Source organism: Tribolium castaneum, chromosome 4 (genome assembly GCF_031307605.1).
Source record: "Tribolium castaneum strain GA2 chromosome 4, icTriCast1.1, whole genome shotgun sequence".
Classification (NCBI taxonomy): Eukaryota; Metazoa; Arthropoda; class Insecta; order Coleoptera; family Tenebrionidae; genus Tribolium; species Tribolium castaneum.
Window position 1 is genome coordinate 7,180,126 of NC_087397.1, and position 12,268 is coordinate 7,192,393.

Sequence of the window (12,268 nt, forward strand, 5' to 3'; positions counted from 1 at the left end):
GAGATCTATTTTTTGTTTTTTAAGCAGCTATCACAGGACAATGAAAATAATTGTGATTAAATCGCAAATACTGAGAGGTTGAGAAAAGCTTTTCTTATTAACAGATTAATAATAAAAATTATAAATTTAGCATTATAAGAGAATACGGTTTATTCAGCCACTGCCCCAGTGTTTATGACATTTAAGATAGGTTTAGTTTCTAAAAGTTTAGATAAGTTATCATTTTCGTTAAAACAATTAGTTATTAGCTCGGTTTTTCGTAAAATGTAACTAATAAGAATAGCTACACTTCCATTTTTTCTATTTAATGTAAGTTCAATGTACAATTATTGTAGAACGTAGTTGTTTACTAGTACAAATTAATTTAGAAAGAGATCTAAAACTGATGTGTAATAAATCTTATTGTCAAACGTGTTTAATCTTTTGCAACATTTTTATGCAAAAATTGTTTACAAAATCGCATTATCTAATAGCCACACTAATCTTCGCAGTTCCATTACCATAAATTGATTTTATTCTCAGAATTTGAAATATAGTTCAATCTCATAAAAATAAATTTCGTTGTATTTTTCTTAAAGACAGTCTGATGTAGACACATAATTGTTAATGCAGATCGTATCTCCAAAAACGACGATTAAACATGTTTAAAATTTTATTGCTTGCGCATTTGATGAATTTTGATTCCAAGTATACTGTAGTTACATACCAATTTATTTTATTCTTAGCTCTAGGTTAAGACAGTATTTTAGAAATAATTGTAAGAACTGAGCTACAGTGTACCTACGTAAAATCTTAGGTCTTTATAATAGTTCATACATCTAGTTTAAAATTGTTGAGATTTTTCCGAATAAATTCCAACGCATCTGATAATAGATAGTCTCGTTTTCCCTTAAACAAGTTTATAAATACGTTAATTAAAACGTATTTTAATCGCGCCATGAAACGCTAGATTTCTAAATCCAAACATATTAAAAGCAGATAAATCGTGAGCAGCATGTAGTCCACGTAACCGAAAAGTCGGTATCAAGACGCCCACCATAAAACGTATAAATTACCGTTTTGTGACAAATAAAATGATAAAACTTTGTTTATAGCGCTCCAATCGTAGTGTTCCTAATTTTTTGATAGCGTCTAGACCAATAGAAAGTTGCTCGGAGTTGGATAATTAATAGTAGGAAAAATCGAAAAATCCGAATCAGTTATTAAAACAAATTTATTCATAGCGCATTAAAAATTACTTTTATTATTCAAAATGGCCGTCTTGACAGTGGCTGATGAATCAGATGGCTGTCGTGTCGGCCAGGTATTGTCGGGCTGCTGTTAGAATCTCATTATCTCCTCTCATAAATATTTCGAGCAAGTCAAGGTGGGGCAGACCGGTGACTAAAAAACGTACATTATGTGTTTTCGAGGAATCTTAATAATACGTTTTGTTTGAAAATTTCCTTATACCGAATTTTTGGTCGGGCCCGGGACCACGATAAATTCCAAAAATCACAATTTAAATTGGATGGAAATTGCTTATTCGGCTTTTTGTTTACAGGCAACGCTGATTAAAGACATTCCGGCATATCATTAGAGAACGTTTGAGAGTTAATGACGTTGTTAATGATGCCCTTGTTCGGGGAAAAGTGTCCCTAATGTGGCGATATTTGACCCGAAATTTTTCGGATTTTTGGGCCACTCATAAATATGAGATGACTCATTAACAGAAACATTAACAATTATTTCAAATGGAATAATTACAAACCATCTCCAAGCCCAACATGTAAATTAGAAGTGTTCTTTTTTCAATTCTTAATTTCGAATTAATAATAGTAATAAAAATGCCTGTTATCGTAAATTTTGAACCAATTCCAAAATTAACGATTTATTACACAACATTGATAAGAATTTACTAAAACTAAATAGCTGCCGTTGTTCTGAAGTAGGTAGTTTATTAACAACTTCACTAAAAAGGAGGCAGTCACGTGGGCATTATGCTGTTGTCATTCCTATTAAATGTTATAAGTTTAGCACTTGGGAATATATTGTTTTATCAACATCTTAATTTCGTTTGGTTGAGTTACAACGATTAGAAATAACTATTTTTGTTAGTTTTGCTCAGTTTGAGGCGTTCATTTAAATTCAGTAGATATTCGTTTACAAAGCAAACAGAAAATAATTGACATATACTTAGCACACACAAGTGAAAATAATTTTAACTTTTTCAACTCACTACTAACTCACCGCAATATTTTTTTTTAAACAATTAATATAGTTAAAGGTACCAAACAGACAAACTTGTAGAAAATTAAATTAAGAATAAAAAAAATTAGAAATAGAATTATTATGATGTCGCACACATTTTGTAGAAAATTTAATTCTTTACTTCTTTTTTCTTATTACTTATTCTTTCTTATTAACAACTAATTAAATTTAAACTAAACGTACAGAAAAACAAGTTATTTTGTATCTTGTTTCAACAAGAATTTTTAATTTAATGTAGAATTTCTCCTACATATTGTTTTATTTCCTGTATTTGCCTGATTAAACAATAAAGTTTTTAGTCACTTGTGTAAGCTTTTTTACGTATTTGGGAAATACCTCGCAATAAATACCCACCACCCGTCCCATAGCTTTCACTGAAAATTAATAAAACTAGTCATAAATTAAAAACATGTTTTCAATTAAAGTTATTAATGATAATTTTATTCAAGTAGATCTTCCCATGTGGGACATTTTCCGTCCATTTCACCTCTGCATCTGTTACAGTTATTTAATTTTTTCAACCAACAATAACCGTACCTTTGCGTCCCACATAAAGAAAGAGAAAACGTCTCCAAACAACCCAAGTGACAAAAAACTGTAACAATGGGCCATAAATCGAGAAACCCTTCCTTATAGCACTGAGCAACACGAAATAGGTATAAGAGTACAATAAAGCAATAAAAAAGGAGTAAATCCAACCGAAAAGTTAGAAAGTTGGGCCTTCGAATTTCTCCGAAAAGAGTTATAAAGTCGAAAGCGTATTATCAAAAAAGCTCCCAGAGTCAGTAGTGATGTAAGCGTGTTACAGTGTGATCGTAAGGGGGTGAGTAAAATTAAAATTAAAACCTGAGTTGGAGTCACAAATCATATTAATCTTGACGTCTAATCACAAATATTATTTTAATGTGGCTTGTAAAATAGTAACGATTTTTTTTGAGTGGTGTTAAAATTAAAAAAAATATTTTGTGACTAAGATTAATTTAAAGTGGTGTGGAATTGGGAGTGCCATCTTTGCGCCCGATGTTTTAACAATAAGCTGGGCTTAGTTGAGGATTGCTGCACGGTTATGTTCAATCAGTGCAGCTTCTGCCCAGCAGATGGCAGAGTCTCGCGAGATAAATCATTTTAGAATGCTGTAATCCAATTAAAAAGCGTGTAGAATAAAGCTATTGGCTGAAATAAAGAAGGCAGTTAATTTAAAAAGGCAGGTATATTATCAATGAATTGACCCATAAAACACAACAAGTATAAAATTGGCGTTTATACGGCTCTAAACTTATTTTAACGATCGCTTTAATCTGGCCTTTATTATTATTATCATCTCATAAACAGTGGTTTGATGATTGTGGCGCGTGCCTAGAGAAGCTCGTATTTTATTCGGCTATTCGGACGCACTTTTACAGTTTTAACTGCAGTAAAAGTCGCTTTAACGACCTTTTTATTGCAACTACCTACTCAGCCTGGTAGAATGCTTTACAACTCCAATAAAAATGTCCTTTTTTTGCATCCACGACGAAACAATAAGCCCGATCCTGCCTTATCAGGACCGGGCCATAAACCAGATAAGACCCTTCACACGCCCAAATGTAAACAAACACTCGAAGAGGGTGCAAAGCGATGGAGACGCTCTAATGGGGCATTTTCAACCCTTGCGGTTACGAAACTCGCCTATTTTACTGTCTGTAAAGTAGAGGGAAGCACGGGTCTTACGACTCCGCCATTATCGATCTTAACCAACTTGCAAAAATCGCGCAATTATCCTTTCACACCTCGCTTAAGCTTGAAGGATAATTTTTTCCAAGCTTAATAACAATCTTAAATATCCCGCCAAGCTATTTTCTCCCACTAGTCAGAAAAAGACAAACGTGGGACGTCCGTCGTAGCTTGTGTCACTCGGCTGGATTCGAATCGATTCGTGGGTCAATCTCAGACAAGCGGCACGTGGCTATTTCACTCCACGACGTGGGGAACGGGAGGGGCATCGATGCTCGTTTGTCTGGCCAACTTCCAGCCAATAGCAGAGTCGTAATGGCCTCCGCACGCTTCGTTACTCTGCCGCCAGATAGCAGTTAAATAGCACATCGTAAATTTTATTTATTTCCCGCCCATTGCCCCTGTAAAGGCGGTACTAGCTTTGTGACGTCACGATCCCCCCTCCCCCTAATATAGGTTCACAATTCGATCCGAATTTTCGTAATTGGAGAAAAATTTTTAAACGGCGTGAAGTTGTTACGTTTATTTTTACGACGAGTTCGTGTCGGGTGAGAGAGACCCGGATTTGTCGCAGGCTCTGGGTTTTAATGTGGGTTCCAGCTTTATGGCACTCTTGTTTACATGTCGTACACAACAAAAAAATTAATAGGTGCGTAGGCTAATTGCCCGGAATTGCAAAAAGGGCCCGGAAATGGATTTCAGCGGTTAAGGGCGGACTATACTGAGCACACCGTTTGAAACTCAATCTTGAGAAAAATAATAAGCTAAATCGTTTTTTCTACAACTGGATGTTGTTCCTAGGTTAACCCATAACCGCACAGACTAGTTCTTATCTCGATTTAAATATTTGTAAGTAAGTTATAACCGGGTAAACAGCGCAATAATTTTATTTTTTTTATGGAAAAAACGTTCAAATGGCATGAAAAAAAACAGAATTACATAAAAAATATAGTACCATCTTTCAATAAAAAATAAAATGACCACAAAAATGAGTTTTTTTTTCATTTTTTTTAATCACTACCTTTTTTCCAATTTATTTACCTACATTGTTTTAAGCTCTTCAAAAAGACCATATTTTTTTCATGTAATTTGAACCTAAATTTTGTAATAGACTTCTTAACCGGTTTAAGGTTTAAAATTTTTCTTAAAAATTCAATTTCAAATTTTGCGTTCACGCGCTGCTCTCAGTGCAGTTCAACCTTAACAAGCAAAACATTTGACATGAGCCCAATTTTCCTGAAATTGTCCCTTCAGACTTGGCCTATAGCAGACAATAAAAAATCGCCGAAAAATTAAAAAACGTGCAATTAAGCACTTACACTGTTTTTAGCGTGAACCCGGAGTTCTTTATCCGGCGGAAAATCAATTTGTGGCTCCGGGTGCCAAAATAATTTTATTTTGCGGTTTTATTATTTATCTCGAATTCATCAGCGAATGTGGGTCTTTTAGGCCAAAGTGAGCACTTACATTTTTATGTAGAGCGTTCGAGCGTTACGACAGAATTTACTTTTATTTCGGTTGTTACATAGAAACTTTTTCGACAAAAGCTGGGCCTTGGCATCCCAATTAAAATTCACTGGCGGTTGAAACTTGCCAGACGCATCTGCATTCGCTTAAATAATAAATCGAAAGACAAGCAATGACCGGGTCAGACCACCGGCCTTCACTTCTCACGATTTCGGGGGAATATGGTGGGTCTCCAACCAGTATGTCCACTTTTTCGACTCTCTTCTTCTCGCCGTAATGGCCACCGATTAAGCTATTTCGTGTTAATTTCCGAAATTTGGCCAAACGGGTGTCTATTGAGGATATTAAGACAATAAAAACAGTCGCGACAAATTGCTTGATGGCTTGTTTGGCAGATGGCTGATTGATGGAATTTTTTGCAGAGTTATCACTAGCTAATTAATTTTGTAATTGATATTAAATTGTTTACAATATCGGGGCATAATTTATGGGGACGCTGAGTTATAATTCAGGCCGTTATCGTTTACCTTATGTATTTACTTAAAATATGGCTAATTACGTTTAAGTGCACAGATCAGTAAGTCGTTTCGCAAAGAATTTACGAGTTAGTTATTGATAATAATTATTCTAATTATCGAAGCGAACGTGACTGTTCCGAATTAGCTTTTTCGAAAAAAAGGTAAAAATTCATGTTCACGCGTAAGAGGACAAAGCGAAATATAAATAAGTCATTTCGTTATTTACGAGGCAATAACTCATATATTTATAAATGAGTCAAAGTGAATTGGTCGTTATTCAACATTGTTTCTGTGATGCGCACGTTCTTTGCTGTTTCATTTGCGTCCATAAACATCTAAACTTCTAAGTAATAAACAATGAGGAAGTCCATTACTGCGGCAAATTGCATAAGACTTATGCAACGTTGTGCGCATAAAGACGTGTTTAGATGGAAAAATCCGAAAAGCTAAATTCTGACTTGACTGACTTCCCGGTCAATGTCAGGATAAAATATCACATTTACATTTTTAATCGGAGACATTTGATACGCATTCGAGTACACTTTCTATTGCTTGTCAGCCGTTGCTATTTATCGCCGCTTTTATCTCTCTATCAAGTCCTGGCATTTCAATGGAAATTTTTAAACGACACGATTAAATGGAGCAAAATCGATTGCCTGACAACGAATGGATACATTACAGCGATTTATCGCCATCTCAAGTGTCAACACTTGCAGGAAAATGACCAGCAGAAACAACACTTTAATCTAATTTTCATCCAATACCTGGTTCTAGGCTTTGAAACTTGGAACAATTTTTTCAGGACATGTTCGAAAGCTTCTTAGTTTTGTTCGCCAACGGTTGAAAAAGAAAAAGTGATCGGAACACATTTATACTAAAGACTAGTTGAAATGTTGTTCAAAGTGTTCAAGGTGTAAAGAAGCTTTTTTTAATAAAAGAAAAAGACAGAAATAAAATAATTAATAATTGGGTATAATACGGAAAATTGGAAAATCTCAGATCAGGTTATGTAAAAAAGTGTTAGTTCAGCTTAAGAATGATAGAAATAACAAATAAAATAAACAACTCCATAAAACAGCTTTATAACCAAACATGAGCTTTTTCAATAGTACTAGTAACAACAAAAGCAAAGGAAAAGAAAATTTTATAAAATAATTACTAATAATTAAGTATTATTAAAACAGGTATGTAAAAATAAACCGTCAGGTCAACTTATCTCTTCCTCACATTATATTTTTTTTCTGTATTTAAAATGTCTTGGAATTAAAAAATTTTTTAATTAGTAATTTAGGATTTTTGGCGATTTGGAAGCAATATCTTAAGAAATATTATACATTTTGGAAAACTGGATTATATTATATTCTAATTCTGCGTCAAAAATTGCACCAATAGCAACATCTGCTTTTTTTTATTAAAAAAATTGAGAATATTTACTTTATAACTACTAGGCGTGCTATTAGAGTACAGAATGCAATACATTTTTTATTTAATTTTTTATTTTATTTATTTTTTGGTTTTGTGAACGCGGTAGAAAAATCAGTGAAAAAAGGATTAAATTTTTTTTTCTATGTTTGTCTAGTCTTCTTTACTTTAAATTTTTTATTTGTCATTGCCATCTTTTCTTCCTTTGGTAACTGCAGAAATAAAAATAAGTAAAATTTTGTCTTTATCTCATTAGTACTCATTACTCAAAAGTTCTACAGCAGCTAGCAAAATGTCTAATTATTCGATCAAACAAAACAAACATTCAGTTCAAAAGTTTGTTGTAAACGCACTAAAAGTTTAATATCATTTTTACATTTTAGAGTAATTATTAAATTTTCAGTTATTTTTTTTTCAACGCAAAACCTGTACAACTTTCCATTTAGATTTATACGAGGTTCGATATTTTGTAATAAGATAAGCAACTCAAAAATCTAAGTGTTTTTTTTTGTAACCCCAATATTATCATAAATAAATGAAATATTTCCAGCTAATTCCAGAAACCAAACTTGAATTTATATTTTACTATTAGTTATTTATACTCAATCTAAAACGAAAAATTTACAAAAATACGAAAATTGCCAAAAAAGTTCTTGATTTTCAACCACAAAAATAACAACTTGAATTACATAACGTTCTGGTCACTGATACAGGGTTCGAACTGTTATTCATTTAGCGCTCAAAAAAATGTAAAGAAGATGCGATTTCTAGAGTTTGAATTTTTTTTAATATGTGTACAGGTGTAGCCCTAAATCTGGGCTACTTACCAGGCTTGTCACCGAATTTTAGCGTTTTAGGTTGAGCTAATCTCGGAGATTAAACGCGAATCGTTTGCTCAGGTCTAGACGTGGATCAATATCTCGAGTCTGAATTTGCTGGCGTTCAATTCTGTAAGCCCTCGTCTTATAAAATATTATTTGGGCTTTGAAGGGTGTTCCTGTTGTCGAAATCTTGTAATTGTATTACACCGTGAAAGAAAAAATATGTGAGTGCACATCACGTAGCGTGTGAATGCTTTCGTCGCCAATACATCTCAAGTGACCCGTAAATTTGCAATAATATTGTTATTGATGATGACATCACATTTTGGAAGATAAGTTTTTTATATTTTATTGAAGTTAATAAATCCCTATTTTCATATTCCCAATTCACAGTGCTCCGAGATTGCCCTCAGCATTAGGGAGTCACAAATTACATTTCTCCTGTCAAACGCAGGTTCTGCAACGTAAGAATGTTTTATAACTTTTGTCACGGGCTTTTATGTTACTATCACTATGCAAGCCATCCGTGGAATAAATTCGGGCGACCCGCCGCCGAAAAAATTTATCGCAGTACCTACTCGAAAGTGCAAATCAATTTCAGGTACGGCTGCGATAAAAGCCCCAGTAAATTAGTTTCACAGACGAGGAAAAAAGGTATAATATATTGTGTGTGGCCATTCCGGTAAAATATTCTCCCGGCATCTTGGGTGGGTGGAACAACGTTGCAATGTCAGATAACGTACTTCGCTAAGGTTCTCTAATTAAAGAGAAAAAGTGAGCTGAAGAGAGGCAGGTAGCCACGAGTCGGAGTAAGCCGAACAAGGCCACAGACACATCCAATCTCCTTGGATCGTTTCGCCTTCAAAGAGAAATACTGTAATTAGATACAGGGGTTCGAAAATTGGAAAGAGGGGTAAAGAACGCGCCGGTGTCGGACCATGAAATTAGAACTTGCCTCGAGACTCCAATAGAAAATCGGAATATTTATTATCGGGGGATTCACAAGACATGGCGGCCCTTTTGTCCATTAATGACCCAAATTGATAAATTACCTGCTCGATTTGACACGGGGCGTAAAACTCGCAAAAGAGGGTTTGTTTTCCGAAAGTTGGAAACTCGATTTGGCCAATAACTGGTTACAAACTACATAAATTGGATAGACATCCAGGAGAATTTTATGGCGCATAATCTCCTTAACATGCTGAGACTATATAGTTCGACATAGCTAAGAAAATTCATTATTCATCATACTTTATTAAGTTGTTTAGATAAAAAACACATTTTCATATTTACACAGTGATGCTCTCACAACATATCTCACGTCGTGAGCGGACGCGGAATAAATCACTGCAAATATTTGATCCTAATTGGGACCGTAAATCACTCACTGAGAGGTCCTTACACGTATTAGACATTTATTTGAAAAATAAAAGTCGCTCAAAAAAATTAAACCTGAGGCCGTTCATTATTTAACTTCTACAATTTAGTAATAAATTGTGTGATGACTACGGAGTACTATAACTTAGGAGACGCAACGAGCAAAAAAATAGTCGACAGAGTAAAAATGAGGGCGCTTTCAGCGCTGCGCCAAATCGTTTTAAATTAATTTAAATTCCACCAAATCACTAATTACCTGGAAAAAATACAGCAACATTGAACTTTGCATTCTTAACAAACTGAGAAAAACTACCGACTAAATTTTCATAAGAAACATGACAAAAAAATTATTTAACATTTAAAATTTGTGCTTCGTCTCGTATTCTCCAAAACGCTGTGAATACGATTAAAAATACAAGAAAAACGTTAAGAAGAAAGTTGTAGAGAATTAAATTTTCTTTAAAAATGGCCGCGAAACCATACCTTTAGCTTCAATAGTTAAGGCCCCAAGGACGTCCAAAAACGCTCAACGACGGATTCGTTTACCGGTAGTCATGTTCCAGAAAATTAATTTATACCAAAACCATTGAAGATAGAAATATGGTGTCGCGACTTTTTTGTAGGAAATTTAATTCTCTACAACTTTGTTCCTTACACTTTTTTTGTATCGTTAACTGTATTCGCAGCGTTTTAATAAATAGGCGACGGTGCGCAAAAAATCAGCCCTCCGTCTGATGTTTTTGCAAACGCAGCGAATACGATTGAAGATACAAAAAAAGTATAACAAACGAAGTTGTAGAAAATCAAATTTTCTACAAAAAAGTTCGCGACACCAACGGTGTCGGTATAAATTAACTTCCAATACTTGACCGCTCGCAAAATGAAGCAAATCCATTGCTTGAGCGTCTTTGAACGACTTTAGGGCCTAAATGGTTGAAGATAGAGATATGGTCTACGGACTTTTTTGTAGGAAATTTCATTCTCTACAACTTTCCTCTTAACGTTCTTCTTGCATCTGTAACCATATTCGCATCGTTTTGAAAAACATGGGGCAGAGTGCAAATTTTTAAACTCATTGCTTTGAATGGAATAAACTGCGCTCTCTGGCGACATTAATGGAACTATCGATTACGGGAACGTTTTGTTAGTCGTTTCGCATCCTAACCTTTAGATATCCATAGTGATGACTCAGCTCGTGTGTGCAAAACCGGGTTTTGTTACATCCTGTATACTTGGAAATAAAACGTGATAAAAGCGCGAATTTTAATTGAAATGTTTGGAAACTAATTGGTCTATAATTTGCGATGTGTTTAATTTGTTGGAAACGGTTTGTGGGTGTGATGTTGCGAATTGGGCGTTGGGTATCGATTGGTGAATATTTGAATGCATAATGAAAAAGTGCGCATAACAATATGTTCGTCGCATATAACACCCATTCTTCTGGTTTTCTTTTCCCTTTACTACATAATAAGGCCCTTTTAGTGAGCTGGATGGGTCGTACAGATCGTGTCTCGATCGTAGTTCGCTCAGCACCGGAGCCACGTTAGGTTCGAAGAGAATAGACCATGCTGGGGCTAAATTGATCAATTCAATAACCACAATGTGCTACTAAAGTTTCTGCCTCCGCTGTTATATTTATAAGCCAGACTATTGCATACGCTATACGGGAAATATTACACGTAATATGTCGGCGTTTCCTACTTCCCCAACTTTATGTATTGTCTCAATCTTCCTCTTTCGGTAATTGCCCTTCGATTAAATTCGAGAACGCTACATGTTCTCACGCATTTTTACGTCCGATCAATCGATGCATTTAATTTGCTAGTTTATTGGCTGACCTGAAAAACGTATCTTTCAACGGCAAATAATGCAGTTTAGTGCTTTCAACACGACCAGACATAATCACTGCAATATTATCGAGCGCTCGATTGTCAACGCCGGCCTGGAACTGAAACGGACACAAATGTGGAATACAAGGCACCTAAGAGCTGTTTCAGGTGGTCTTGCCACGAGCGAATTTATTTACAATTGATAACAGCCAGAAAACAACAACAATTGCCAGCGGATACAGATTTTTTGAGTTAACAATTTTTTTTTGTTATTACTATTAAGTATTCACACATTTTTTTCTTCTTCTTCTTCTGATAAAAAATGTCAAAGAAAAAAATCATTAAAAAACAAATTCGTTTTCCCAACAAGAACGTACAAAATAAAAAAATTCTTAATATCAAGAAAAGAAATCAATCGTTTTATTAAACATTTTTATTTATTTTTTTTTATTTACCTAAACATTTTACTATTTCGCGTCTCTATAAGCTTACTATCTAGTGAAAGCAAATAATTTCTTATTATAGTGATCTATTGCCCACAGTAGGAATTAATAAATCTGTTGAAATGCACTGAAGTACGTAATTACGGTGACAAAAAAAATAGATAGAAGTCATAACAACAATGTGGAAAATTAAACTTAACTGGCACAGTCAGTAGTATTTGTATGTTCGTTATAAAATTAATAAAATTCTGAAAATTCAAATAATCCAACAAGGGAAGAATACAGAGCACATAAAAAAGCTGTTTCAGGCAGCTTGCCATGAGCGAATTTACAGGGAATTTACAGGAATTTACCGCACATATTTAAACATCCCCTTCAGGGATCCCAGTTACGACGCCTATGGCACGTACGAAAATATCAGCGCGCAA